This window comes from Manis javanica, chromosome 6 (genome assembly GCF_040802235.1).
Source record: "Manis javanica isolate MJ-LG chromosome 6, MJ_LKY, whole genome shotgun sequence".
Taxonomy (NCBI): Eukaryota; Metazoa; Chordata; class Mammalia; order Pholidota; family Manidae; genus Manis; species Manis javanica.
In genome coordinates this window covers 38,629,477-38,657,014 of record NC_133161.1, presented here as the reverse complement: position 1 = coordinate 38,657,014, position 27,538 = coordinate 38,629,477, and the positions used below count along the sequence as shown (strand labels likewise).

Here is a 27,538-nt window from a genome sequence, read left to right as displayed (position 1 = left end):
TTCATGCCCCTGTTGTCAGACAGGACCAAGAGTGCAAGACCCCAGAGGTCCCCTTACCTGCATGATGTGGAAGCAGAAGAAATGTCTGTGTCAGCCATCTAGTCATGAAATGTTACTGAACCATAGACTCTACCCTCAAGACCTTCTCATAGTTGAGGTGTTGGTATGATATCTTAGTCACTTGACCCTTTAACTTGTGCAAAAGATACCATATTTGCATTTAACTCTCTTCTTACAAAGGAATCATTTTTTTAACCACTTTATAGTTTTGTTTAAATAGAAACTTTACTTTCTAGGAGAATAAGTGAAAAAGGAGACTCAGAGAATGGAATATGTTAGTTGGTATTGGCCAGAGGGATCCTGCAGAGAAGTGATAGCTTGAAAGTCTTGAGTGACTAATACTGCTTTTTAGTGTCATAGGAGTAGAGTGACTTATATAAATATAAGTAGCAGATTAAATTACTTATCTCATAAGGCAAACACATTTTAAACAGAATTCCATAGGCTGAAAAGACAAGGTTTCTTAAAAAAGAATTAGGTTTGCAGCAACCTCTGGACAAAACAGGCATGATTGCCCATATGAGAGCTAGCACTGGATATTCTCTCATGTTTCAGAGAAAATAAATATATATATACACATTTTTAAAAGTAGAATTAAAAACTTCTTTATAAATGCTTTTTCCTCTTTAGATAATAAATACACCAAGCAGGGCATTTTTAGGGATGGGGGTTGATTTGAAAGCCTTAATGCTCATAAATCACGTTATTGTTATTTTGTATTTTCTGTGCTTTTTTCTAAGTAGACCAATTTATAGGTTCAAAGATACTTTTCCAAATTTTTATCACTAAAAAAATATAATATGCTTCCAAAATAGTTTTTTGTTACTATTTAGTTTTTTTCTTTCATCACCACCATTTCCATTGGTTGCTATGCGATAAAAATTTGATTGCAATATGGAAAATTCATAGATTTTCTTCAATAAGCAAAGTCAAACGTTTCTTTTTATTATTATTTTACTACTGTTTCACTGAGTTCTGGTGAGAAGCCTTTTTTAATATTCAACACATTCTGTCCTAGGATCCAAGGTCTAAATTCTTTTTGGAGTCAGTAGGTGCTATATGTGGTTTTCTAAGAGGTATTTATTAACATGGAATTGGTTCCATAGAGAAAAAAATGCTGTGTGCAGCATACCAAAGTATATTTGATTTAGCTATGAATTGAACTATTAATATTTTTCTTCTAGCTATACAAAGAATGTTGGCTGTCCAGTGGGAAGGGGCAGTATGGCACCATTCAAGAAGGACCCACCTGAGAGACAGAGAACAAGGTACTCCCTAACTGTATTCCTAATGATCTTGTCTTTGCTGAGGGCACCTAAATTTTGCCTCCAATTAGTTCTGAATCAAAGAAAAATAGTTATTTCTTTCATATCCATGGGCATATATTTTTGTCGCTCCCTCTCCCAAATAGGAGAGAAATATATTCAGTTTTAATCTACTGCAAGTTAGGAAGAATGAGAGATTGTGTCATAGGTATATGACTAATCAGCATAAGAGGCAAACCATGACCATTAATTTATTTTATAATTACTATGAAGGTCAGTGTAGCATAATTGAGGAAACAATTAGATTTAATGTCAGCCAAACCTCAGTTGATATTCCAGTTCTAATACTTATCAGTTGTGAGCTTGATCAAGGTCCTTACATTTCTGGGATTCATCTGTACCATGAGGTTAGCAATATTTACTTTACTGTGCTCTTATAATGATTAAATAAAATAACTGATATAAGTAATGCACAGCGCACATAGTAAATGCTCCATACATTATTATTTCTATACTGGAAAAGCCCTGAAGCTTCACCATCACTGATAGTTGTATTATCTTCTTTCTGATAAACCCCAAATACCTGCTGTTTATTTTGTCCCTTTGGACATTTACGAAGGATTTAATGGCTATCCTGCCCTCTACTTAGAAAATCTTTACACGAAGACTGCCATACCTTGTAACCTGTGACCTTCATTCTGGCCAGTGTTTGATTGGTCTATAACCAGTTGACTTGGCAAAGAACTAATAGCCAATGGCTTAGCATATACCAAGAACACAAAAGAGACATTTATAACCCTTCTTTGGGAAATTTTGAGTGTGATACAAACATGTTTCTTATTCTTTCCTATTTCCCAGTGTATCCTCACAATAAATCCCCATTACTAGTATTGTCTGAATGTGTGTCTATTCACTCAGTGCAACCAGAAAAATATTACAAAATGTAGTTCTTCCTTTCATTTCACCAATAATATGGCACCTAAGTGTTATTTTGAGTGGTGAACATTTTTTTTCTACTAAAGAACCAGGTATAAAAGACCATTGTCCACTTTATTTCCAAGGAATAGAACTGCACCATTGGAAATACTCCGTAAGTACAAGAACTAGAATATGAAGGATAAAACTGTCTACTCTTCTAAGTCTCTGGTAAAATTACTATTTAAGTATCTAATGCTGTCTCCTTTAGTATCAAAGTAAATGGTAATTGGGAAGAAAATGATGGATTAGTTTACTTATGAAATGTAATGGTTGCAAAATTTAGTACAATGCCATGAAGTAGAAATTTTAGGCATAATCACTTTCAAGGGAGATAAAATTTTCAAATGGCTACTTGGAGAAATTACTTAACTCATGTTTATAAATTATGTTAAAGATGAAAAGCATTATTTAAATGTTAGACTTATCATCTAAAGTGCCTCAAAGAACTTAATTTAGGTGCAAAATGACAATTACCAGATTCTAATTACATAGCAACAGAGAGTAATGTTCTAATGCTTTGATGATAGGCAGAGTCCTTGATTGCTAGAATACATTTCTAAGTTTGATGGTCTTAGGCAGCTTTTTCTGATGAAACTAAATGAAATTTTCTTTTCATGGGCATTTAAAATATTAAGATCATAGTGTTTGGATTTGGCTTGACATTTTAAATATAATTTTTAATTGATTTCTATAAAACTAATCAATTGTCCTTTTTACCTCTTAAAGAAGTTAAGTTAATCCTTGTCTTTTTAACTCTTAACACATAAGATGATGTAGACATGTATACAAGAATAATGTTAATTGATTTTGATAGAACTAATCGTCTTTTTTAATTCTTAAAGAAGTTAACTTAATCCTTGTCTTTTTAACTCTTAAGGCTTAAGATGATATAGACATGTATACAAAAATAATTACCATTTTATCCTCACAGTAAAATTGCTATAATCATTCATCTGTATGTTTTATCTATACACATATATATGAATATGAAAAACTGATTTATAATGGGATATAAAAGTTGTGTATATTATACTGTTCTCTTTGTTAATGTTAGACCTATAAAAAGTTCTACAGTGAAATTCATGTTTTCATTTAGCTGTAGAATTAGTACATTATTTCATAAATCTATCAGCTAATAATTATCTATATTATAGCCTCATTTAAATATCAACTTAGAATGAAAAGCTGTGTTTAAACTGAAAGCTTGACATTTTCTTACCATCTGTAGTACTTACTGATTTTCAGTTTCAGTAGTCAGCTTCATTAATATCGGAGTGTTTGGATTTGGCTTGACATTTTAAATATCATTTTTAATTGATTTCAATAAAACTAATCAATTGTCTTTTTTAACTCTTAAAGAAGTTAAGTTAATCCTTGTCTCTTTAACTCTTAACGCATAAGATGATGTAGACATGTCTTTTTAAGTCACTCATCCATTCATTTATTCATTCATTCAACAGACTATTATTGAAATTCCTGTGTGTCCTGGATAGTCTGCTAAATTCAGAGATTGCAAAGTTAGGTCTATCTTCTGTTCCAAAAAATTTTCTTACCCAGGGATTGGGATATATAAGTAGGTAAAGTTCACCAATGTATCAAGATGTGAAGATAGTATATGCACTTTAGGGGGGCCTAGATGAAATACTTAACCAAGTGTGGAAAAGAACAGATTTCCTGGAGTATATACCCTGAGTAGAATATTAAAAGATAAGTAGCTATTAGCCAAGGGATGTAAGGGGGCTGTGTAGTGATCACATTCCAGTGAGATGGAGCCATTTTGACAAAAAAAGAAGAGAAATAAAGCATTACTTTGGGGTATGTTGTAGTGGTGTGTGGTGCTAAAAAGGGGACTACTAGAAGGTGAGGTTAGGAGGCAGGCAGGGGCCACGTCCAGGTGAACCTTGCAGGCCGAACTAAAGATCATGGATGCGATCAAATAAGTCAGGAGGGCCAAGGCTTTTTTCTGATTAAAGAAAAACTTGTCCCATATTGTTTTTTCTGTGTGTAAGTATTCAATACCCTGCAATGACAAAAATACCTTCAGTTTTCTTGGCAGTAAAGAGAGGACTCTATGTACTGTACCTTACCAGGAGGTGAATACCCCAATTAGGGTCCTGAACTTAGTTGCTTTTCATATTTCCTAAAAGTCAAGTACATCTTGATACGCTATGTAGGATTATTAAGCAGTGTCTAGGATTTCATTGTAATTACCTTACCTTTTAATTATTTCTTGTACCAGTACACACTATGTACATAGTTACATGTATGTGCTAACAAATTCAACAACGTAACTGATGGCCAAGTTCAGCTGTAGAATAGAAACTATAAATTATCTATGTAAAACAGTCATCTTCATATCTCTTGAATAATTAGGCATTATATATTATAGAAAAAGGCCTTCTTTGGGCCTGGAGGCAAATTTTCCTTATGCTACTTCCTGACTTACCTCAAGGAGTCAGAAAACTATAGTTAACTTTTAGAGTGATTTAACTGTACAAGTCCCTAGGGAAAGAGGAAAGTTACTCCAATAGTAGCTAGCATCCTAATTACCTAGGATACCTATACATTAAGCTCAGGATATGAAGTTACCACAAGAACCTAAAAGGAAATGGAAGCTTATTTCAAGTTCTGTCTTGTGTTCTGAATTATTTCAGTCTTGCCTGGGAACCATCACCTTCTGTACCACATGAAGTTCCAATTTATTTTCAGGTAGTGTGCAAGTCATGTGCACGTCAGTTCCATTTTGGGAATGATAATATATCACAAATGGCTAAATTTGAAAACAAAGCAAGAAGCTTCATTTCATGATCTTTTACTTTCTGTCAAGTTAAAACAGACTGTAGGGAATAAATTCATTTCCATATCTGGAAAATGGAGAATATATGTCTCAGTTAATTTTTGTGGCAAGGTAATATGTTGAGATGTAAAATTGTGAGTGTGTGAGAGGGTGTGTTCTTACAGAACACTTTTTCTAGTGTTCTGGAAGTGTCCCATTACCTTTCAGTTCCAAAAAGTGTTTCTTCCTCTGTGACAAGAGCTCTTTCAGGCCATAAGCATAGACCACGGGCCCTGTCAGTTTTCCTGTCACTGCTCTGCCCGTACCTGCACTGCTCTTTTTTGCCGTCTTTGTTCAGGGCAGCGGCTTCTGTCCTGCCAGCTAGCACTTGTGTCTCTTTGTGGGAGGGTACTCTCAGACTCCAGTGACCTGCTTTGCCTGGGTACACAGGGAGCTGGAAGTGTCTGGAAATTTATATTCACCCAGAACTGCACTTAATGACTGATGTGTGCTTCAAATACCCTAGCTCCTTGTCTTGTGGCCCTCTTCGGCACTAGCCACATTCTTTCTCTCTCCAGAGACCTCTTGGGTAGGGTTGCAAAAGTTAGCAAAAGTACGAAATGCCTAGGAAATAATTTTTTTTAAATTATAAGTATGTTCTGTGCAATATTTGGGACATACTTATACCACACACGCACAAAAATTAAATTCCTTAAATTAAAATCAAGGTAACTGGGTGTCTTGTATTTGTTGGGTCCGCACTCCCAGGAGACTTCACTGAATGTGGCAATTTTCTTGGCTTCTTTCCTGTCACAGTTCTGCCCAACACTCCTCCACCAGGTATTCCTGGGATTTTATCCTAAGAAGTCACTTGGTCTGCTTCTGTGGAGCCTAACCAGTTGTATCCATTGCCTTGTCATGATTATTAATACCACCTCCTTTAGCATGTTCTGGTATGAATGGCAAATTATGTGGTCACTCAACATATTATAAAAACATAACTTAATGAGGACATTATGGTATGTTCTCAAGAAATATATGGAGCATGATGAACTGGTGACTGTGTGGTGGAAACTGGAAATATTACAATTGGAAAGAGGTTTTTTAACAAGTGGATTGGGTATAGGGTCTGTGATATCCAGAACAAGTGGAAATAATTAGTCAGGCCTTGTAACACCCTGGAAAGGTTGGAAGATATTGGCTGAGACTAAAAGGCTTGATCCTAGACACCACAGTTTCTGTCCTCATCAAAGTTCCCTATGCCCAAATATATCATAGAAGGAGTGGAACAGTCAGACCACAGGGCTCTGCAGGTTCGTCCAGTGTTCCACGTGAGCAAACGGAGTGCTAAAGCCTGAAGTCACAAACATACCTGGGGCCTTCACATGTCCCTGAGCTGCATATGGATCAGCCCTAATAATGATCAAGGTTAATTTTCCCATTAACCCCCAGGGATGAAATTAACTCATATTTAATTTGATTTATATAAAATAACCTTTTTTGTATACCTCCAAGTTTGTGGCTACAGATTTATTACACCACAGATTTATAAGAGATTTTGTATAATAAACCATTTTTTGTTTTTAGTTGTAATGTAAGTTTTAGTTGTTATAAGTTAAGTTTTAGTTGTTTTGTTTTAGTTATAACTTAAGTCCTCAAAATGGCTACCCAAGAAGTTCTGTGTTTATTTGAAACTTGTGACATAAATCTAATTTCTAGATTTATAATCTAAATAATATATAGAATCATTTTGATATTACTTTCCAATATTCTCAAATAGTAACTATGAAAGTGAGACAAATATCTCAGGAGAAATGCATGACTTAGCATGTGACCACATTTGTGGGATTTCAAATTAAATATTATCATTAAATTGCAGTCTTCATGCTATCATACATTCATAAATCAAAACATCACATGCAAAGCTGAAGTTAAATATTAGGTTCACCTTTACTTAATGGAAATGTACATTAAGACATATGAACAGACATTAAACATTTAAGACCAAAGAGTATATTTTCTGTTGCTTTAAGAAATGTGCTGTGCTAATCAGTTTCCTTGGGTGAATTAGTATAACAGGACCCCAACTTTTAAATGCACTTAATTTTCTATCATCAGTACTTTCTCAATGAAGAAATAAAATTTAGAAATTAGAAGACATGATGGATAGCCGTTATTCTAAGGTCAGATATAAGATACTCAAAGCTAATGGGAAATATCATTCTAAGCCATAGCAAATGAGCCTTACCAACATAACAAACTGCTGATATCAGCCAGAAACCATCTTGAATGTCAAGGGACATGCTCTTCATTTGCAGTGTTTGATTGTTCATATAAATATTTAATGAAAATATTATTAGACTATTCAGCTGCGTGAAATAAACTGATGGCACAAGTAGCTAGAGAAGGTTACTTAATATTCACTAAATGAAGTCGCACAATAATTTATTTTGCATATTATATGTCTTTTGAGAGGTTTTGTACTTTTAAACTTTTTAGCACTATTTAAAACGCATCATTACCGCCATAATTGTGAGTTTTAATGTATTTTTGTGGCTAATAAAAATGTAACACACATTTTACAGGGAGAAAGACGACCATCGTCCATGTAAAGCATGATGGAAATAAGGTTTCTCTGATTCTGAAGATTGACTTACCTCTAATGACTTGAGTGAATCTTACCATAAATGTTAACTTTATACCATATAAAATTACACAGTGTGTTTTTCAAGAGTAGAACTTAAATGATTAAATGGATAAGATAGGAAGCTTTTTAACTATCGTGAGCTTTGAATTTTTCAGGAAAGTTGGGAGTTATCAAATCCTGTAAACTCTTAAGCACTGTTTTAGTGAGGCAGTATGAAGAGAAATTTGGAAATACACATTTTAGAGAACTGTTACAAGTTTATATCTTTACATATAAAATTTCCCAAATGGTCTTTCTAATTGCTACATATATTAATTGTTTTGAAAAAATTATTTCTTGGGGATCATGTGTGTGACACACAGGACAACAAAATACATAGCAAAAGAAAGTATTTTAAAGATATGTTCTTTGGAAAGTGAGGAACAAAAAGTGATATAGACTTTTTAAAAAGTGGAAAAAATAAGGTAGCACTAGGGAATAAAGTGTGTGTATGCATGTACATGTTTGCACACCTGTGCTCACATGCTTGTGGTGTTTTCTCTTCAGTGTACCACCTTTTAAAAAGAATAAATCCAGCACATTATTTTGTAAGGGAGGAGCATGCAAAGCATTTGCCAAGCTTGCCTCCATTATCAGTATATATAAGGAAACTCAGACAGTGAATCCACATACAGAACACTGCTTAAGGACACTGCTGAGTCAACAATAAATGTTGAATGAATAAATGTAGCATTTATGTCCCTCAGACTTCAGAAGTTTATGCTATAAACAAACCATTCAACCTACTGGACAGAAATGCAGAGGCGCATTTCAAAGAGCCTATTAACCACAGGTAATCAACACCCTGTGCATATTGTCAGAATACCTTCCAGAAGGAAGAGTGAAGACTCTGAATCTGACAAATCCATTAGAGATGGATTAAGAGAATTTCTCTATAACTCTCCCACAAAGAGTTTACTGAAAAATGCAATTTGTAAAACATAGTTCTGGGCAGTGGTACCAGTTAAAATTTTCATAAGGTTAATTTTTAGGTGTAGGGACACTGACAAAATGCTTCTTTCAGGGAAGAATAAGTCACTCCATAGAACAAAACATTATCCTTTAGGGGTATAATTTATGGAGGGTTTCTTTTGTTATGCTTTTGTTTTTGTCTTTTACCACCTCTCTTAATTTTATATATTTAAAATTATATCTAACCTAAGGGTAATGGTAGTCTAGGAAACTAGACCTATTTTAAGACTTAGAGAAAAATTTATTAAAACTAAGCTTAAAGACGTTGTAGAGCTATCAAGGCAGTGGAGAATCATGGAGTCAAGATCTGGAAAAAGAAATAAAGCCAAGGAGGTGAGTCTCATATTTGAGGTTGCAGATTTCTCAAGATAAATCTCACCCTGGCAAGATGAACAGAGATATACCATAACATGACAAGGCTCAGGAAAACAATTGGTATTCAGAGAGCACCAAGGAGGGAGCCTACTGGTGAATCCCCATATGGAAAAACTGGAAAGATTTTTGGAAAAATTGGATGGACATCTTTGTGGTCTTGGTTAGAGAAATACTTTTAAACTAGACTCCCAAAGTTGTTAACAATTAAAGAGATTGGTTGGACTACATAAAAATTATGTATCAAAAAGTCACCATTTAAACAGAAAAGACAATGAGTGAAAGTATTTGCAATCCATGTAATCTAGAAAATACTTATGTCCAGAACATGCAAAAACTACACATCATTAGGAAAACCAGATTTCAAAAAAATAGAGAATAGGCACGAGACTTGAACAGGCACTTTGTAAAACAGGATGTCAAAATGGCGAATAACAATATGAAAAGCATGGGGACTTGATACTGGGGAAAATCTAGTAATCACAATGTTGCTTATGTAATTGTGTATTAATGATACCAAAATAAAAAAAAAATAAAACACATAAGTAAGTAAACAAATAAATAAAAATATGAAAAGGAGGAAAAAGAAAGATGGTGGCATGAGAAGTACGGCAGAAATCTCCTCCCAAAACTACATATATTTTGACAATACAGCAAATACAACTATTCCTAAAAGAGTGACATGAAGTAAGAGTACACCAGCCAGTCTACATCTGGGAGAAGTTAACATATCATGGAAAAGGGTAAAGTAAAAAGCTGTGACCCGGTGGGACTTGAGCACTCCCCTCACCCCAGCTCACTGGCGGGAGGAATATAATCAGAGTGGGAAGGGAGTGGAAGCACAGGACTGCTTAACACCCAGCCCTAGAACTCTACCTTGGGGGCACAGACCCACATTGCATGGTGCTCTGAAGATTAGAAGGGCTGAAAACCAGTCAGAGACCAAAACTGTGAACAGGTTTCCACAACTGGCTGCCCTGGGACAGAAGAAAAACAGGCACTTTTAAAGACTTCTCAACAGTAAGAAGGCTGCTAAAGGGGCAAGGGTTTAGGAAAAAGGAACAGGTGGACAAAATTGTCCCAGCACACTCAGCACAGCAGTTTGGAAACTTTCAAGAGCTTCAGGTGCCGTATTCCCCTGGTTGAAAATGCAGCCCTGAGTTCCCTCACCGCAATAAGCAGCCTGCTGCTCCTTCCTCCCCACTGGCAACTACATGCAAACCTGATATCCCTACCATTGCTGCAGACTAGCTGGAGGGCAGCCTTGCCTACAGAAACTACACAACTTAATGCAAAGGCTTCTCCCGGTGCACCACTAACTGGCCCAGATAGCAGAGACAGGCACAATGACTGGGAGGCACAAAAGGGCTTTGCCCTCCCTGCAAACTCCCATGCTGCTTGCCAGAAACCCCCACCATTTCCCTAGGCAATCCTGAGGGCTGCCCCACCCAAGGCAATTTAGGGGATTAATCCAGAGGCCATTCCCTGCACGCGGTTAACCAGCACAGACAATGGAGACAGGCATGGTGACCAAGAAGCATGAAAGGGCTTTGTCCTTGTGGCAGAACCTGTGCCGCTTGCCTGTGACCCCTGCCATTACCCTAGGCTATCATGAGGGCCACCCCACCCATGGCAGTTTAGGGGATTAACCCAGAGGCCCTTTCCTGCATGGGGTTTACCGGCACAGACAGCGTAGCAAGACACTGTGACAGGCAAGCAGGAAGGGACTTTGTCCTCCCAGCTGACAACTGCACCACTTGCCTGTGACCACTCCCATCACTTCAGGACTATGAAAAGGCAGACAAACCTTGTTCGATCCCAAATCCTTCAAACACCAGAAAGAGGGCTTGATGAGACTGAAGTCACCAATCTTCCCAAAAAAGAATTCAAAATAAAGTCATAAGCATGCTGATGGAGCTACAGAAAAATATGCAGGAGCTAAGGGATGAGTTCAGGAGGGAGATAAATGAAATAAACAATGGAGGAATTTAAAAGAAGATTAGATGAGGTCAAGGAGACAGTAAATGGAATACAAATTAGAGAACAGGAATACAGAGAAGCTGAGGCACAGAGAGAAAAAAGGATCTCTAGGAATGAAAGAATATTAAGAGAACTGTGTAAACAATCCAAATGGAATAGTATTTTCATTATAGGGGTACTAGAAGAAGAAGATAGAGAAAAAGGGAAAGAAAGTGTATTTGAAGAAATAATTGCTGAAAACTTCCCTAGTCTTGGGAAGCAAATAGTCTCTCAGGCCATGGAAGTCCACAGGTCTCACAAAACAAGGGACCCAAGGAGGACAATACCAAGACATATAATAATTAAAATGGCAAAGATTAAGGACAAAGACAGAGTATTAAAAGCAGCTAGAGAGAGAAAAGATCACCTACAAAGGAAAACACATCAGGCTATCATCAGACTTCTCAGCAGAAATCTTACAGGCCAGAAGGTAGTGACATGATATATTCAATGCAATTAAACAGAAGGGACTCAAACCAAGAATACTCTACCCAGTTATCATTTAAATTTGAAGGAGGAATTAAACAATTCCCAGATAAGCAAAAGTTAAGGGAATTTACCTCCCAGAAACCATCTCTACAGTGTATTTTAAAGGGACTGCTCTAGATGGAAGTGTGCCTAAGGCTAAATAACTGTCACCAGAAAAAATAAAGCCACAGCAAAGGAAGAAGACCAACTAAATACTAACCAAATGCAAAATTGAATTAGCAACACACAGAGTCAATCAAGGGATACACAAAGAGTACAGAATATGACATCTAACATATAAAGAGTGGAGGAGGAAGAAAAACAAGGGAAAGAAAAAGGAGTCTTCAGACTGTGTTTATAATAGCATAGTAAATGAGTTAAGGTAAACTGCTATATAGTAAAGAAGCTGCCCTTGAACCTTTGGTAACTAAAAATCCAAAGCCTGAAATGGCAATAAGTACATATATATAGATAATCACCCTAAATGTAAATGGACTGAATGCACCAATCAAAAGACATAGAGTCACTGAATGGATAAAAAAGCAAGACCCATCTATATGCTGCCTGCAAGAGAATCACTTCAAATCCAAAGACATACACAGACTAAAAGTGAAGGGATGGAAAAAGATATTTCATGCAAACAATAGAGAGAAAAAAGCAGGAGTTGCAGTACTTGTATCAGACAAAATAGACTTCAAAACAAAGAAAGTAGCAAGAGACAAAGAAGGACATAAAGATAAAGGGGTCAGTCCAACAAGAGGATATAACCATTATAAATATCTATGCACCAAACACAGGAACACCTACATATGTGAAATAAATACTAACAGAATTAAAGGGGAAAATAGAATGCAATGCATTCATTTTAGGAGACTTATAGCAATCCAGGCCTATTTAAAGAAGGAAGAACAATCCCAAATAAAAAGTCTAAACTCACAATTATTGAAACTGGAAAAAAAAAGAAAATATGAGGCCCAAAGTTAGTAGAAGGAGAGAGATAATAAAGATCAGAGAAGAAATAAATAAAATTGAGAAGAATAAAACAATAGAAAAAATTAATGAAACCAAGAGCTGATTCTTTGAGAGAATAAACAAAATAGATAAACTCTTAGCCAGACTTATCAAGAAAAACAGGGAATCTACACACATAAACAGAATCAGAATTGAGAAAGGAAAAATCAGTATGGACACCACTGAGATACAAAGAACTATTAAAGAATAATATGAAAAATTATATGCTAATAAACTGGATAACCTAGAAGAAATGGGCAACTTTCTAGAAAAATGCAACCTTCCAAGACTGACCAAGGAAGAAACAGAAAGTCTGAACAGACCAATTACCAGCAATGAAATTTAATCAGTAATCAAAGTCTACCCAAGAACAAAAACCTGGACCAGATGGCTTCACTGCTGAATTTTATCAGACATTTAGAGAAGACATGATACCCATTCTCCTTAAAGTTTTCCAAAAAATAGAAAGGAGAGAATACTTCCAAACTCATTCTATGAAATAAGTATCACTCTAATACCAAAATCAGGCAAAGACACCACAAAAAAAGAAAACTATTGTCCAATATCCCTGATAAACATAAATACAAAAATACTCAACAAAATATTAGCAAACTGAATTTAAAAGTACATCAAGAGGATCATACATCATGATCAAGTGGGATTCATTCCAGGGATGCCAGGAGGGGACAACATTTGAATATCCATCAATATCATCCACTCTTTCAATAAAAAGAGGGACAAAAATGACATGATCATCTTCATAGATGCTGAAAAAGCATTTGGCAAAATTCAACACCTATTCATGATAAAAACTCTCAACAAAATGGGTATTGAGGATAAGTCCTCAACATAATAAAAGCCATATATGACAAACCCACAGCCAACATCATTCTTAACAGTGAAAAGCTGAAAGCTTTTCCTCTGAGATTGGGAACAAGACAAGGATGCCCCCTCTCCAGCTTTTATTCAACATAGTACTGGAGGTGCTAGCCACAGCAATCAGACAACACAGAGAAGTAAAAGGCACTCAGGTTGAAGTCAAACTGTCACTGTTTGCAGATGACATGATAGTGTACATCAAAAAACCCTAAAGAATCCACTCCAAAACTACTAGATCTAGTATCTGAATTCAGCAAAGTTGTAGGATGCAATATTAATACATAGAAATCTGTTGCATTCCTATACACTAATGATGAACTAGCAGAAAAGAAATCAGGAAACAATTCCCTTCACAATTGCATCAAAAATAATAGAATACCTAGGAATAAACCTAACCAAGGAATTGAAAGACCTATACCCTGAAAACTTGAAGACACTCTTGAGAGAAATTAAAGAGGACACTAATAAATAGAAATCCATCCCATGCTCTTGGGTAGGAAGAATGAATATTGTCAAAATTGTCATCCTGCCTAAGCAATATACAGATTCAATGCAATCCCTATCAGAATACCAACAACATTCTTCAATGAATGAACTGGAATAAGTAGTTCTATAATTCATATGGAATCACAAAAGACCCATATTAGCCAAAGCAATCCTGAGAAGGAAGAATAAAGCCGGGGGTATTACACTCCCCAACTTCAATCTCTACTACAAAGCCACAATTATCAAGAAAATTTGGTACTGACACAAGAATTCACCCATAGTTCAATGGAACATAATAGAGAGCCCAGATATAAACCCACACATACATGGCCAACTAATACATGATAAAGGAACCATGGACATACAGTGGGGAAATAACAGCCTCTTTAACAGCTGAATTTGGAAAAACTGGACAGCTACATGTAAGAGAATGGAACTTGATTACTGTCTACCTCTATACACAATAGTTAACTTGAAATGGGTCAAAGATCTGAATGTAAGTCATTAAACCATAAAACTCTTAGAAGAAAATATAGGCAAACTCTCTTGAATATAAACATGAGCAACTTTTTCATGGGCATATCTCTTCCTGCAGGGGAAACAAAAGCAAAAATGAACAGGTGGGACTGTATCAAACTAAAAAGCTTCTGTTCAGCAAAGGATACCCTCAGTACAGTAAAAAGGCATTCTACTGTATGGAAGAATATATTTATAAATGACATATCTGATAAGGGGTTGACACCCCAAATATATAAAGGTCTTATATGGCTCAACAACCAAAAAGCAAATAACCCAATTAATAAATGGGCAGAGAGTCTGAACAGACACTTCTCCAAAGATGAAATTCAGATGGCCACCAGGTGCATGAAAAGATGCTCCATATCACTAATCATCAGAGAAATGCAAATTAAAACCACAATGAGATATCACCTCACACCGGTTAGCATGGCCAACATCCAAAAGGCAAACAACAACAAATGTGGGCAAGGATTTGAAGAAAGGGGAACCTTCCTACACTGCAGGTGGGAATGTAATTTAGTTCAACCATTGTGGAAATCCATATGGAGGTTCCTCAAAAAACTAAAAATATAAATACCATTTGACCCAGCAATTCCCCTCCTAGGAATTTGCCCTAAGGAAACAGGATCACAGATTCAAAAAGACATATGCACCCCTATGTTTATCACAACACTATTTACAATAGCCAAGATATGGAAGCAACCTATGTGTACATCAGTAGATAATGGATAAAGAAGATGTGGTACATATATACAATGGAATATTATTCATCTATAAGAAGAAAACAAATCCTACTATTTGCAACAACATGGATGGAGTTAGAGGGTATTATGCTCAGTGAAATAAGCCAGGAGAGAAAGACAAGTACCACCTGATTTCACTCATCTGTGGATTGTAACAACAAAGCAAAAACTGAAGGAACAAACAGCAGCAGACACACAGAACCCAAGAATGGACTAACAGTTACCAAAGGAAAAAGGACTGTGGAAGGTGGGTGGGAAGGGAGGGATAAGGAAATTAAGGGGCATTATGATTAGCACATATAATGTAGGGGCTGCACAGGGAAGGCAGTATAGCACAGAGAAGACAAGTAGTGACTCCATATCTTTCTATGCTGATGGACAGTGACTGTAATGGGGTATGTGGGGGGATAATAGGGGGGATGTAGTAACCACAGTGTTGCTCATGTGAAACCTGAGCATAAGATTATATATCAATGATACCTTAATAAAAAAAAATGAAATGGTGAGCAAGCTCAGTAATCCTTGAGGGGATCCAAAAACGAACACCCTCCTGGATGGCTATAAAGATTGACAATACCAAGTTTTTATAATAATTTGGAATATTAGGATTTCTTATACACTGCTGTTGAAGTAAAATTTAGTATTAAGATTTTGGAAAACCACTTGGTGAGATCTAAAATTAACCTTAAAAGTAGGTGTTTTCTATTATTTTGAAATTCTACTCCCCATGTATGGGTGCCCATGTGCAGGATGAGTTGTTTAAAAGTTTAAAAGATTCTCACAGTAGCATTATTTGCAATCACTAAAAACTATAATTTACATAAATGGTCATTAGGAATGGAATGGATAAATGACTAGAATCTATTTATTCAATAAAACCATATATTTCACTGAAAATCAGCAAACCTCAGCTACAATGTGAGTGTAGTATATAAACATAATTCTGATCAAAATGTGCTAGACACAAAATGAAACATTTTTTATTTTAAGAAGACACATTAATTCAAAGGACCAAACACAGGTATTTGTTTTTGGTTAAACTTTTCTAAAAATATATACTTCTCTTAATAGAACACATTTACCTACTAACTTGTAACACCTAGCAAAGTGTACTGTATATAACATATGCTACAGAAAAGCTTGCTGGTTGAATGAGTCCATTGGTTGAATAAATGTTTTACTGATTGACTTCTATTATTCTAATTAGATGATCTGCTGTATAATTCAAATTCATTCTTTCTAAGCACTTTTGCATTTGGAAGGAGATGCAGTTAAACCAAAGGGAATAGAAGGAGAAAGAATTTTAAAAAATAACCTGTTTCAAATAGTATGACATTAGTCTCTTGGGAGAGGTCATCTTTTGGAATGAGTTTCTATATACCAGGCCAGGTCAATGTTTCGATTTGGTCAGGGAAGGTAAATTTTTTTTAAGACTGAAATAATTAAATCAGAAAAGAATAAGACTACAAAAGATGATGTGGACACAAGTACCAGTGATAGACTTATATGTACCTGGAAGATATTGTCACAAACTCTGGTGATTATTCAGTTCAGTTGAACTATGTCATCAAGCTTGCTTCTCCCTCCTAAAATAGAGGTACTATAATTACAAGCCCAGACTGCTATGAAGGATCAGTGTTCTGTGGCAGCAGGAAATATTTAAGACACATTTTTGTCACTGCCTTTCTTCATGACTTCCAACAAGGTGAATGGAGACTTTGTAAAGGCATTCCAGTTTTCTTCTCTCTAAGTTGAATGTTTTGGCTGGATATTACTATCTGTAGCATTTCTGTTATACTAACCAATGTATGACACCCCAAGAGACTTAGGGGTGATTAGTCTACTGTTCTCTTGCTACACAAAGAACTGAATCCAAAGTACTAAAGGAAATCAATATACCAAAATCCATATAAAGAATTCAAATTTTGTTCCTCAGAATGTTGAAGCTAAAACACCATACTGAAACTCTCCCCTGAAGCTTGAAAACAATAATCCTGTAATATGGAATGGGATCTATACAGGTAAGTGAACAAATTTATTTCTACATCGAGAAAGCGGAGACTAGCATGTGTATCAGGAAAGTGGAGATACCATGGCTAGGATCCTAACCTGATCCTTATCTACTTGCTCCCTGTGCACATGCAATAATGTAATACTCGGTCTACTGTGCAGACCTTTCCCCCACCCCCAAACATTCCGTTGTCATTATTCAGTCTCACCAAATCCAGAGTGATCTTGCCTGGAGCTGGGAACCCCTTTCGACCCGTAGCTACAGTATAATATAAATCTAATATTTCAACATTAATTCTGACATGAAAGGGATTTTTAGTGAGAGTTCTTGTGACTAGGTGTCATTCATGGAACTCACGGATAAAATCCTAAATGTGCAATGTCATGTGGTTCTCTATTTCTGCTAAGGAAATAAATGTAACATACAGCAGCATAAACCCAGTCACATATACTGAGGACTTTTTTGATAGCAAAGGTTATTGAATTAAAAAATGGACTTATTTAGAAAAGAATTCATGGATTCTGCTACTGTGTAATTATTGAATAATAAGACTCACCTGTCTAGCATGACTTTTATGCATTTCCAGCTGAAACCAACAGGATGAATCGGATATATTTTCAAGGATCTTTGCTGTCATATAATTCTTCAAGACTGATGCAATATATCTTAAGAAGCATAATTCAAAGATCAGAAGACAGGCTTTGTTGTGAATACAAATCTCCTCTGCAATATTTACAGTTGTGGATGGATAGTAGATATTTAGCTTTTTGCTTTCTTAACATTTGTCAACTCTGGAGAATGTAAAATTTCCAATATGTTAAGCTCTCTTCTGCTTGTACCTTATTATGTGAAACAATGTCTAATACAATAGTGGAGTCATTTTTGATACATTTTATTTGGAATTAGCAAATTTTTGTAATAACAAGAAATTCTACTTCTGGAGACAAATGTATATCATACATTGTTGGTACCCCCCAAAGTGTTCATTTGATTTATTTAAATGGTTTCCAGATTTTCAAGATCTTATTTAAAAAAATATAATGAAAACTGAACTTTCTGAAAAGGCTTTGTGTCATTAAGATTAAATTAAAATCATATCCTCTCCTAGGCTCTATATCCTTGTCCTTATCCACAAACATCACATAGTTGTGGTTTTATCTTCAAATCTTTATGGGTCCAATTTATTAGCAGTACAGTGAAAGGAATTTTAAAGTATATATTTTGATGCATTGCATTTTTCATGGTTTTCAGATATTTGTGTTACTTGCCTTAAATTTTTTACGACACATGACATTTCTTTATTTCCTATGAATAAACATCATGCAAAGAATAATGAGACTGTAACAGCAGAGTATCAGTGTTAGAACAAAATACGACTTTAAGAAGTACTGATAATTTTACTTATGGAAAGATAAATTCAGACTTATCTTTTTCTTTATTAATACTTTGAAACATCTGTATGTGTCAAAAAAGAACATTTAAAGCAATCAGGTGATAAGGTGTTGATTACACCAACAAAATCACATAAGACACTTTGAATGAAGAAATTCACAAGGCTGTTTTCATTGATTTAGAAATGAAAGCAGAGTTATCACACAGTGTTTATTTTTACCTCATCTGTCCACCAGAAATGTCACCATTATGTCATTACATATATAGAGTTAAATTCTTTTAGCAGCATCCTCTTGTTTTATGTGTCTGTAATTGAAGTAATTTCTAGTAGATGGCAATATAGGTACCATATCCTGTGGCCATTCAGATCACAGCAGATGTGCCCGCTGGTAATGAATATTGGGAAGATCAGGGAAAGTGTAGGACATATTAAAGAACACTATTTTTTAAAATTAAAATCGTAACTAAACAAAAAGATGATACATAATGAATAGTTTGGGAAGCAAGGACTTTAACAATGATGTGATGTTCTGAAATTTGTTTCTATACGAGGCAATGCAATAAATGTGAATTTTCTCACTAAGATATATAATGTGTAATAGTTGAAGCCCTTACTGCATTATCTAATTTCATAGATTTCAATCTTGCTTTTTACCTATGTATCTGGATTCCATACCTTTGATCCATCCTTTACCCTTCGAAATTTGCTGCCTGTTTCAGCAGCAAAAACCAGTAACCCAGGACACTCAGTCATGCTTGCAGTAGCTACTTTGGGTCAGCCTTGCTTCACCCTCATCACACTACTCTTCTCCATTTTCAGAAATCCTGGCCCAGACTATTATATCTGCATTTTTTTCACCCTCCTCCCTTCCTTTCAATTTGTACATTGGTTTTGCTTTTCTAGGCTTAATACTGGCATTCTCTAAGGGTGCTGCTGAGCACTGTCCCTGGTTTCTTCTCTCCCAGCTCCATGAGTGGGATACCCAGCTCCAGTTCATTCTCTTGACCTTGGCAGGGTCTACTCCAAATCTCCAGGTGAGGACAAAGTTCTCAGTTGTTGGCTGCCTAAAACATAGTACAGCTAACACATTATGAGGTTTGAGGTTTTCAGTATCTGGCAGAATTCATAGACACTCTAGCTCCTAAGAGGGTTGATTGAGCACTAATGATGTGATCATACTCAAATGTAAATGTAAATATCTCCCATATTTCAGAGGGCTGGGGAAAGCTGCCAGTGTATGCTGTTACCACTTAAACATTTCTGATTTTTAACTCAGGAAAGTACCTACACACTAGAAAGCTGAGAAAGATAGCTTGTTTTTCTGATGAAGCATTCTGTTTTCCAGCTTTAATTAAAATAGATGGCTTATGTGAAGATCCTTTTATTTATATAGAAAACACTGCTAAAATGTTGGCTTTCACTCTTTGAAAACCTTTACTGACCAGCAAAATGAGGCCAGGCTAACCCAACTTCATTTAAGTCCTTTGAAATTTCAAACATTTCAATTTCAAGTACTCTTCACATTGTCTCTCATGCTAAACTCTGTATAGGTTTGCATAATACAAATGAGTTGCCAGGGAAGAAGTGAGAATGACAATTGACCGATACTTGATTTCAATTCTTGAATCTGTCAAGACTACCCATTGTGAAATGTATTAATATTCATGGAAGCCTCTCAAGTGTAAGTTCAGAGACTACCGGACTAACATTATGAGTTCTCTTAGAAGGTTTGCAACACTCTTCTGTGAAAGGTTCTAAAGTTATATTTTCAAGGTTGGAGGTTTGTGATTTACATACTTTGTGAGACTTGTTTTAAGGCTTTCTCTCACCCGTTCACCGTTATTTGATAGATTGATGAGTTTTGTACTCTGTGAAGCTTCCCTTTACTTATACCTTAAGTAGATTTCATGTATTATGCCCTCCTCCTTTTTAGGTGTTTTCTTTTACTCAAAGTCTCATTAGTTTCACTTCCTGTCAGTACTATTTCTTCCCATTCAGGTATCCAAGGGCAGCATATTTTTCCCTTCTTTTTGTCTCCTGTCATGATAGGATGACAATTATAATGCAAAAACTTTGCATACTAGGTTTCCCTCTTACATTCCTTTTAAAGATGTAGTGCAGTATTTCACATAAAATGAGTACCAGTAATTTTTTTCAAACATAAATAGATTGACCTACCTTTCAATATGAAGTGATGTAGCAGCTCATGAAATGTTAGTGTTCATTTCCCATATTGCTTTTCTGACAGAACATGCATTATACAGAGTATTTCCTGCATTTTAATTGAAAACAGGTGTTATAGATCAGCCTCAGAAGATTCTAAGTGTGCATAAATTCATACATCTTTGGTGAGAATTCTTCTTTGTTGGCTAAAGTTGAGTAAAATGATTTGCATTTCTTTGTGGGAGGGGGTAAAAAACAGGAAAAGCAATGCCTGCAACATGGTGAATGCTCAATAAATAGTAAACATCAACAGGAACAGCCCAGTAAAAATTAAACTTTTAAATTGTTAAAAAATACATAATTTACCAAACTGTAGTAAGAAAGATTTCCACTCATAAGCATTATAAATAAATGAGGAAAAGGTAAGCAGATGATGGCAATCATTGCCAAATATGATGTTAATCATATTGGCAAAACTAATAGGAAGGAAGTTATATACTGCTTAGAGGAGAGACATAATAACTTAAGGAAATCTCTAGAGATCATTTCTTTCTTTAAAAAGGGAATACCTATTTATGTATGAAGAAAATTGATGAATCTACTATCCTTGTAAGAAATCTGAATTGCTAACTTGAAGGTGTCAAAGTTACCTATTTTTTCTAAGATTTTTCACCTCAAAACTGAAAAGTATTCAGATTCAAGACGTTATTCAATTTAAATAGAAACATAAAAGTTTCCCTAATATTAAGGTAACTGATGTTAAACATTAGACCCTTTAGATATTCCAAGATAAAATATTCATGTTTAATTTGAATAATTTAGAAGTTCTCTAACTAGAGACATGATTTACAGGCAGACCTATAAAAATATATTTTGCAAGATATATGATAACTCTACTTTATCCACAACTCTGTAGAATAAGCCAGGATCTGGAAAGACTTCTTTTGAAAGGAGATAACAGTTTTCTCTCACTCAGGCTTATTCAAAATCTTCCACTTGTCTTCCCACAGGTAGTTCTTATGCTCCAACCACTGTGACAGCCTCCAATCTCTTATTAAAATCTTCAGCTACTATCACTGTGTATGGGATAAAATATAGTATCTCCAAGATTCTTTGCAATCTGACCCACATCTACCATTCATTAGTGATAGAGTCTAAGAGGGAGGAGAAATAAATTAAAATTTTCAGTTATTAGGAATTTGGAGTCAAACTATATTGTTCATTGGTTAGACCAATTCTATATTATTGAAATGACAAAAGAAGACTAATTCTGAACATGCAGAAATTATTTTAGTGACGAAATTCCTTATTAGGATTAGTTATTTATGTTGGTGCCTTAAAATAGGGCTATAGAATCGGCAAATTAGGGAAATGATGAATCTACTATCCTTGTAAAAAATATGAATTCCTAACTTGAAGGTGTCAAAGTTACCTATTTTTCCTAAGACTATGCTCCAACCACCATGACAGCCTCCAATCTCTTATTAAGAGAACTGCATCTGAGCAGTTGGAAAGTCTCACATGAGCGCAGAATGAGCCCTGCCTGCAGAAAAGTTCAGGGGCAGTTTTAGAAGAGGTAGGTTTGAATCCAGGCCAAGTATGTAGGAATCTAGCAATGAATTAGGTAGCGTGATAGAGGAAGCAGGTGGGGGTAGAACATGTGACTCAAGAGAACTATTGAATATTGAAGTTGGGAATGAGGAAGTTCAGCACAGCATGACTAGAACTCTGTTTTGAATGTACAGGTGTCTCCCCACCAACCCACCCCCATTTCCATCCCTGTTCTGCCATTCTTAATATGACTCAGTTCACACAGAAATGTGTTTTGACAGTATACATGATAACTTTTTTCTATGTTGCTGCAGATTATATTCTTTGGTTGTTAACTTTTGCATGTATCAGAATCACCAGAGAAACTCCTAGAATTTCTGATTCAGTCGGTCGGTATGGATTAGGGCCCAAGAGTGTGCGGTGCTAACGTGCACACAAGTGCTGCTGATTCTGGTCTGCAGGCCACATTTTTAGCACTGCTGGGCTCTTTTATACTGTTGGAAGGAGACAGAGAAATCCTAATTCACTGAACTCCCTCTAAAGAGAATATGCTATGTATTAGAAAGAAATATGCATTTGGGGGAAGGAAAATGAGATTCCAGCCCGCGTGCTTAATAATATGCCTTCTAATTCAGAAGAGTCCTGTTCGTTAGAAGTCCTTTTGCTCTGCTGAGCTGTGGCATGAATTGCAATATGCATGTCTGTGGAGAAAAACTGGATCTGAATTTAATCTCTCAGAATTAAAAAGAGAAGAGGAATTAAAAGATCTCAAGAATAAATGGAAGGGAGATGGGCCAGGAAGACTTCATTCAGAGAGGGGAAGAGAAGCAAAAATAAATCTCTAGTAATGGTAAATTTAATGTGCAACTTAGCAAAAGGAGAACGTGGAGGGAGTTTTAAGAAATTAGCTCTGGGTATACAAGCCTTTGAATGATCAAAAATGTTTTGGGGCAAAAGAATTCTTTGCAAGGTTGGAAAATACTGCTGTTTGGACACAGGAATCAGAGGATGAGTGAGAGCTGATGACTGTTTAAAGTAACCTCATAAAAATGATTGAAAGAACCATTTTAAAATTTGAATTGTACCTTAAGCTAGAATCATGATGATTTTTCTTTGTTGTAGTTAAACATCTGCAATGTATGCACAACCTTGTAAATGAAATAAACACTTCAGAGCTGTCAATTGATAAGAAAGTAGAATAATAAATGTCAAGAGCTTTGGAGGCAAATACAGCAGGTAAGAATAAATATTCCTTCAAATGGTGAAAAATAAACAAGTTCCACCTCATTTACTATCCCACATTTCTAGAGACACATTAAAATCAAGGTCGTGATATCTAAGAATATTCCCTTTTATAGCCATTAATTTCCAGATTTATTTATCTCTGCTAAAATAACAAAGTATGACCTGACTGGTTAATTGGGCAAGAAGATAAGAAATATTCTGGAAAAAAAAGTAAATGCCAGAAGTATTTGTTTTTTCACAAAGACTTCACCTCTTTTATTCTAACCTTAAAGTATATAACTTTTAAGGAAAAAAAACCCTAAAAATATAGAAATTAAAAATTGTAAAACCACCTGTAATACTGAGTATGGTAATTTTGGCATATTATTTACCTATACCCATTACTATACTCATTACGTACAAAACCATTTAAAATTCTTTTTTTAAAACTATGCTCATATATTAATTTACTTCTTTACTCTTGTGTTTTAGGTAATTCTCAAACAGTATGTTCTTGCAATTTATTGCTTTTATCCAAATCAAACAGATGTTTTCTCCTAAAGGGGAGTTTAATTTTTTAATTTATATTAAAATCTTGTTTGTCTTTTTTATGTATTGTTTTTCATGCTATTTAAAATTAATTTCATTAATTATAGGATTACTTACATATGTATGTCTTTGTTTTATGTTTATCTAAAACTAGAGTTTATGCAATAGATGTATAATAATGCAAGTGATTAGAATTATGATTTTCAAAACTGCTGTATTTTCTCTAGATTCTCTCCTTTCAGTGTCTATCATGTCTTTCAAAGTCATCATATTTAAGCTTATTATCAGTCTATTTCCCAAATTGCAGATTTGGCTTTGTGTTTGTTTGATTCTGTTCTCTCTCAACTCTTACAAATATATTTTCTGCTTTCATCTGTCATTTCTTAGCATTTGTTGCTTCTTTATACTAGTTTTCTTTTCATTTAACTTTAATATTTTATTTCACACACACTTTTTTAATATTTCTGAAAACTCAAAATGAGTATTTTTACATGCCCTCTTGTTTTTCATAGTAAATATATTTTTATAGGTTTACTTCCCTTCTGCTTATTTTAAGAAAATGAGTCCATGCTTTTATGTTTGAGAATATTTTATAGGGCTCTATATTGTTTCTTTTTTTATCCATCCCACCTGCTCCTGGTTTATACAGTCTTGAAGCAGTAGAGATCTGTTTTGACCAAGAGATTTCTGTGTTCTGTGTTTGCACAGATCTTCACTTCTAAAATTTTAAGGTAATTTGTTTAGATAACTCTTGGATAAGTCCTACTTTATATTAGGTATTTACATAATGCAGCTCTGCTGCCCTGAAATGAGAATTTTGCATTTTTCATTCCTGGCTCCTGTCATAATTTAAAGCAATCTATAGGCCCTCTTTTGCATATAAACCCCATTCTCTCTAGAGTGTCCAGCATTCTGCTTATTTTGTTTTTGCATTACATGACTTAACTCACAGAATAAAGTGCATAATCACGAATCCTTTTCTATCTCAGCCTGTGTTGCATTACAGAGAATTGTCTGATCTAATATTAGATAAGTACTCAGACTGAGATATGGAAAGTGGTTCTACAGCCACACACAGAGGCTTCCTCCATATCAGGAAGAAGGCTGACCCAGAGACTGGTGGCATGGGCACTACATTTTCAACGTGGAAATGAGAAATGAGGTTGAGAGGAAGTCTCCTATTTTCTTCTTTTCCAGTTGTTTTATTTCAGAATTCTAGGTATATGTTGGTTTCTTATAGCATCTAAATCTGATCCACTCATTTATTAAAATATTCAGTAATCTCAGTTAAAAGCAGTAGCATGGTCCAATGCTTGTATTCCGGGGCATGATGGCCAGTTATGCTGCAGCACCCAGAGCAAGGAAGGGTGTGATGCCAAAGGAGGCTGAAGGAGGTACCAACACAGTTTAACACACAAAATCAGATCTGGCTAAGGAATTTTCCCTTTCTCCCAAGAACAATGGTAAACCATTAGTTCCCAGTTCATTTCCAATGGGTAACTTAGAATCAAATGCAAATGAATTGCCTCAATATGTCAAGTTCTATCTGTTGATAGTCTTTGCCTACCTTTCTGGTGCCATGCATGTCATTTTTTCTCTCTCCTGCTCTAGGTTGCTTCTCTCAGCATTGCTGCTATTTCTGTTTCCCAAGATGCCCAGTTTGATCTCACCTTAGGGTTTTTGCACACTAACTGAGCTCACAGATACAGAGAGCAGATTGGTAGTTGCCAGAGGTAGCTGTTGGGGGATGGACAAAATGGATGAATGTAACCAAAAGGTACAAACTCCCAGTTATAAAGTAAATAAATCCTGAGTATGTAATATACAGCATGTTGACTATCATTAATAATATTACATTGTATACTTGAAAGTTGCTAAGAAAGTAAATCTTCAAAGTTCCCATCACAAGAAAAAGTTCATAATTGTGTGTGGTAATGCACATTATTTATTTTTGTCATTATCATTTTGCAGAATATATAAAGATTGAATCATTACATTGTACACCTGAAACTAATATAGTGTTAATATGTCAACCATGTCTCAATTAAAGGAAGAAAGGAAGGAAGGAAAATACCTTCCTTATCTTGCTGGAGAGAAAAATTCAGCATTTTATCATAAACACTTGCTTTTTACAATTGTAACAATAGTTTTAACCATAATATTTCTAGGGAAAGGCTGGCTTACTCTGAATATACTTACTGAACTGTAATTTCCTTGGAGGAAATAAATCTTACTCGTCTTGACTTACCACATTGTCCAACATTAAGTAAAGGTCTCAGCAATAAAGAATTCACTAAAAAGCATTACATTGAATTGACCTGAGATGTTTTATACACCAGGAAATGTATAATAAAAATTAAATTTTACTTAGTTTGAGTGTATATTCTTCTTTGCCCTGAAGGTCAAATATAGGCGTGTTTGAGGTAGGGAACAGTGGAGGCAATGCTAAGAGGATCTCTTATCCAGATTAACAGTGCCTGAGAGGAAGACATACTGAAATCTGCTTGCATGAATAGAAGTTTATTGAACAGTGGAAACTTGTAGGCTCACGAGCCATGACAGCCTGCTTGGGAAACATAGGAACGCACCCCCTGAAGTTTAGAAACACCCACATTTTTTCACTATTGTAAATAATCTCATTATATTTTTGTTCATTTTATGATAATTTACCCTCAGCATAAATACCTTTCAGTAGAGTTGCTCACCCAAAAGACATGCCTTTTTGAATTCTGCAGGAAAGAGTTAACAGAGAAAGCCTGAGACTGTTATACTTTAAAAGGCTTGCTTACGAGTTTAAGATTTACCATTGGCTGGTATCTGGAAACTTGTATTTGGGGAGGGTTCCCAGCCCCTAATAAGAAGAATGATTCACTGTTTCTAAACTGCTTATATAAACAATACAGTTTATGCTAAACACCTAATTTCCTTCTGGGAGTCTGAAATTTTGATATGTACTGGGCAGGGGGTATGAAACCACAATAAAAACCCTGTGCACCTAGTCTCTTATGAACTCCCCCAGAAGACAATATTTCACAAACATTGTCACAAATTTTTGTTGGAGCAATTAAGCATTTCCTGTATAACTCCACTGGGAGAGGACTCTCTGGATTTTGTACCTGGTTTTCTCTGGGTTTCTCTCCACATGCCCTATTTTTTTTTTTTTTTTTGCTGATTTTGTTGTTTGTCCTTCTGTGATAACAAATCATAGCTGTGAGTATAATTATATGCTGAGTTCTGTGAATCTCCTAGAAAATCACTGGATCTAGTGGTGATGCTCTTGGGGACTCCCAACCCCAGTGCTGATTTTCCTTCTTAAGAGATGTTTAATTCTGAAACATCATTAAAAGAGAAATCCAAAGCTTTGTGTTAGAAACAGTACTTCATGGTGTTTTGCTTCTCATTTCTCTTATTTA

General features: G+C 35.3%; 1 long non-coding RNA gene across 2 annotated transcripts in view; it reads left to right on the top strand.

Annotated features, from left to right (window-relative positions):
- LOC118966948 (uncharacterized) overlaps nt 1-27,538 on the top strand; it is a 337,766-nt gene that overhangs the window by 296,972 nt on the left and 13,256 nt on the right. For both annotated transcript variants that reach the window (XR_012132190.1, XR_012132191.1), the window contains 4 exons: nt 1,245-1,328; nt 17,171-17,255; nt 19,604-19,672; nt 23,475-23,588. This is a non-coding gene — a long non-coding RNA (uncharacterized lncRNA). The remainder of the gene's footprint in view (nt 1-1,244; nt 1,329-17,170; nt 17,256-19,603; nt 19,673-23,474; nt 23,589-27,538) is intronic.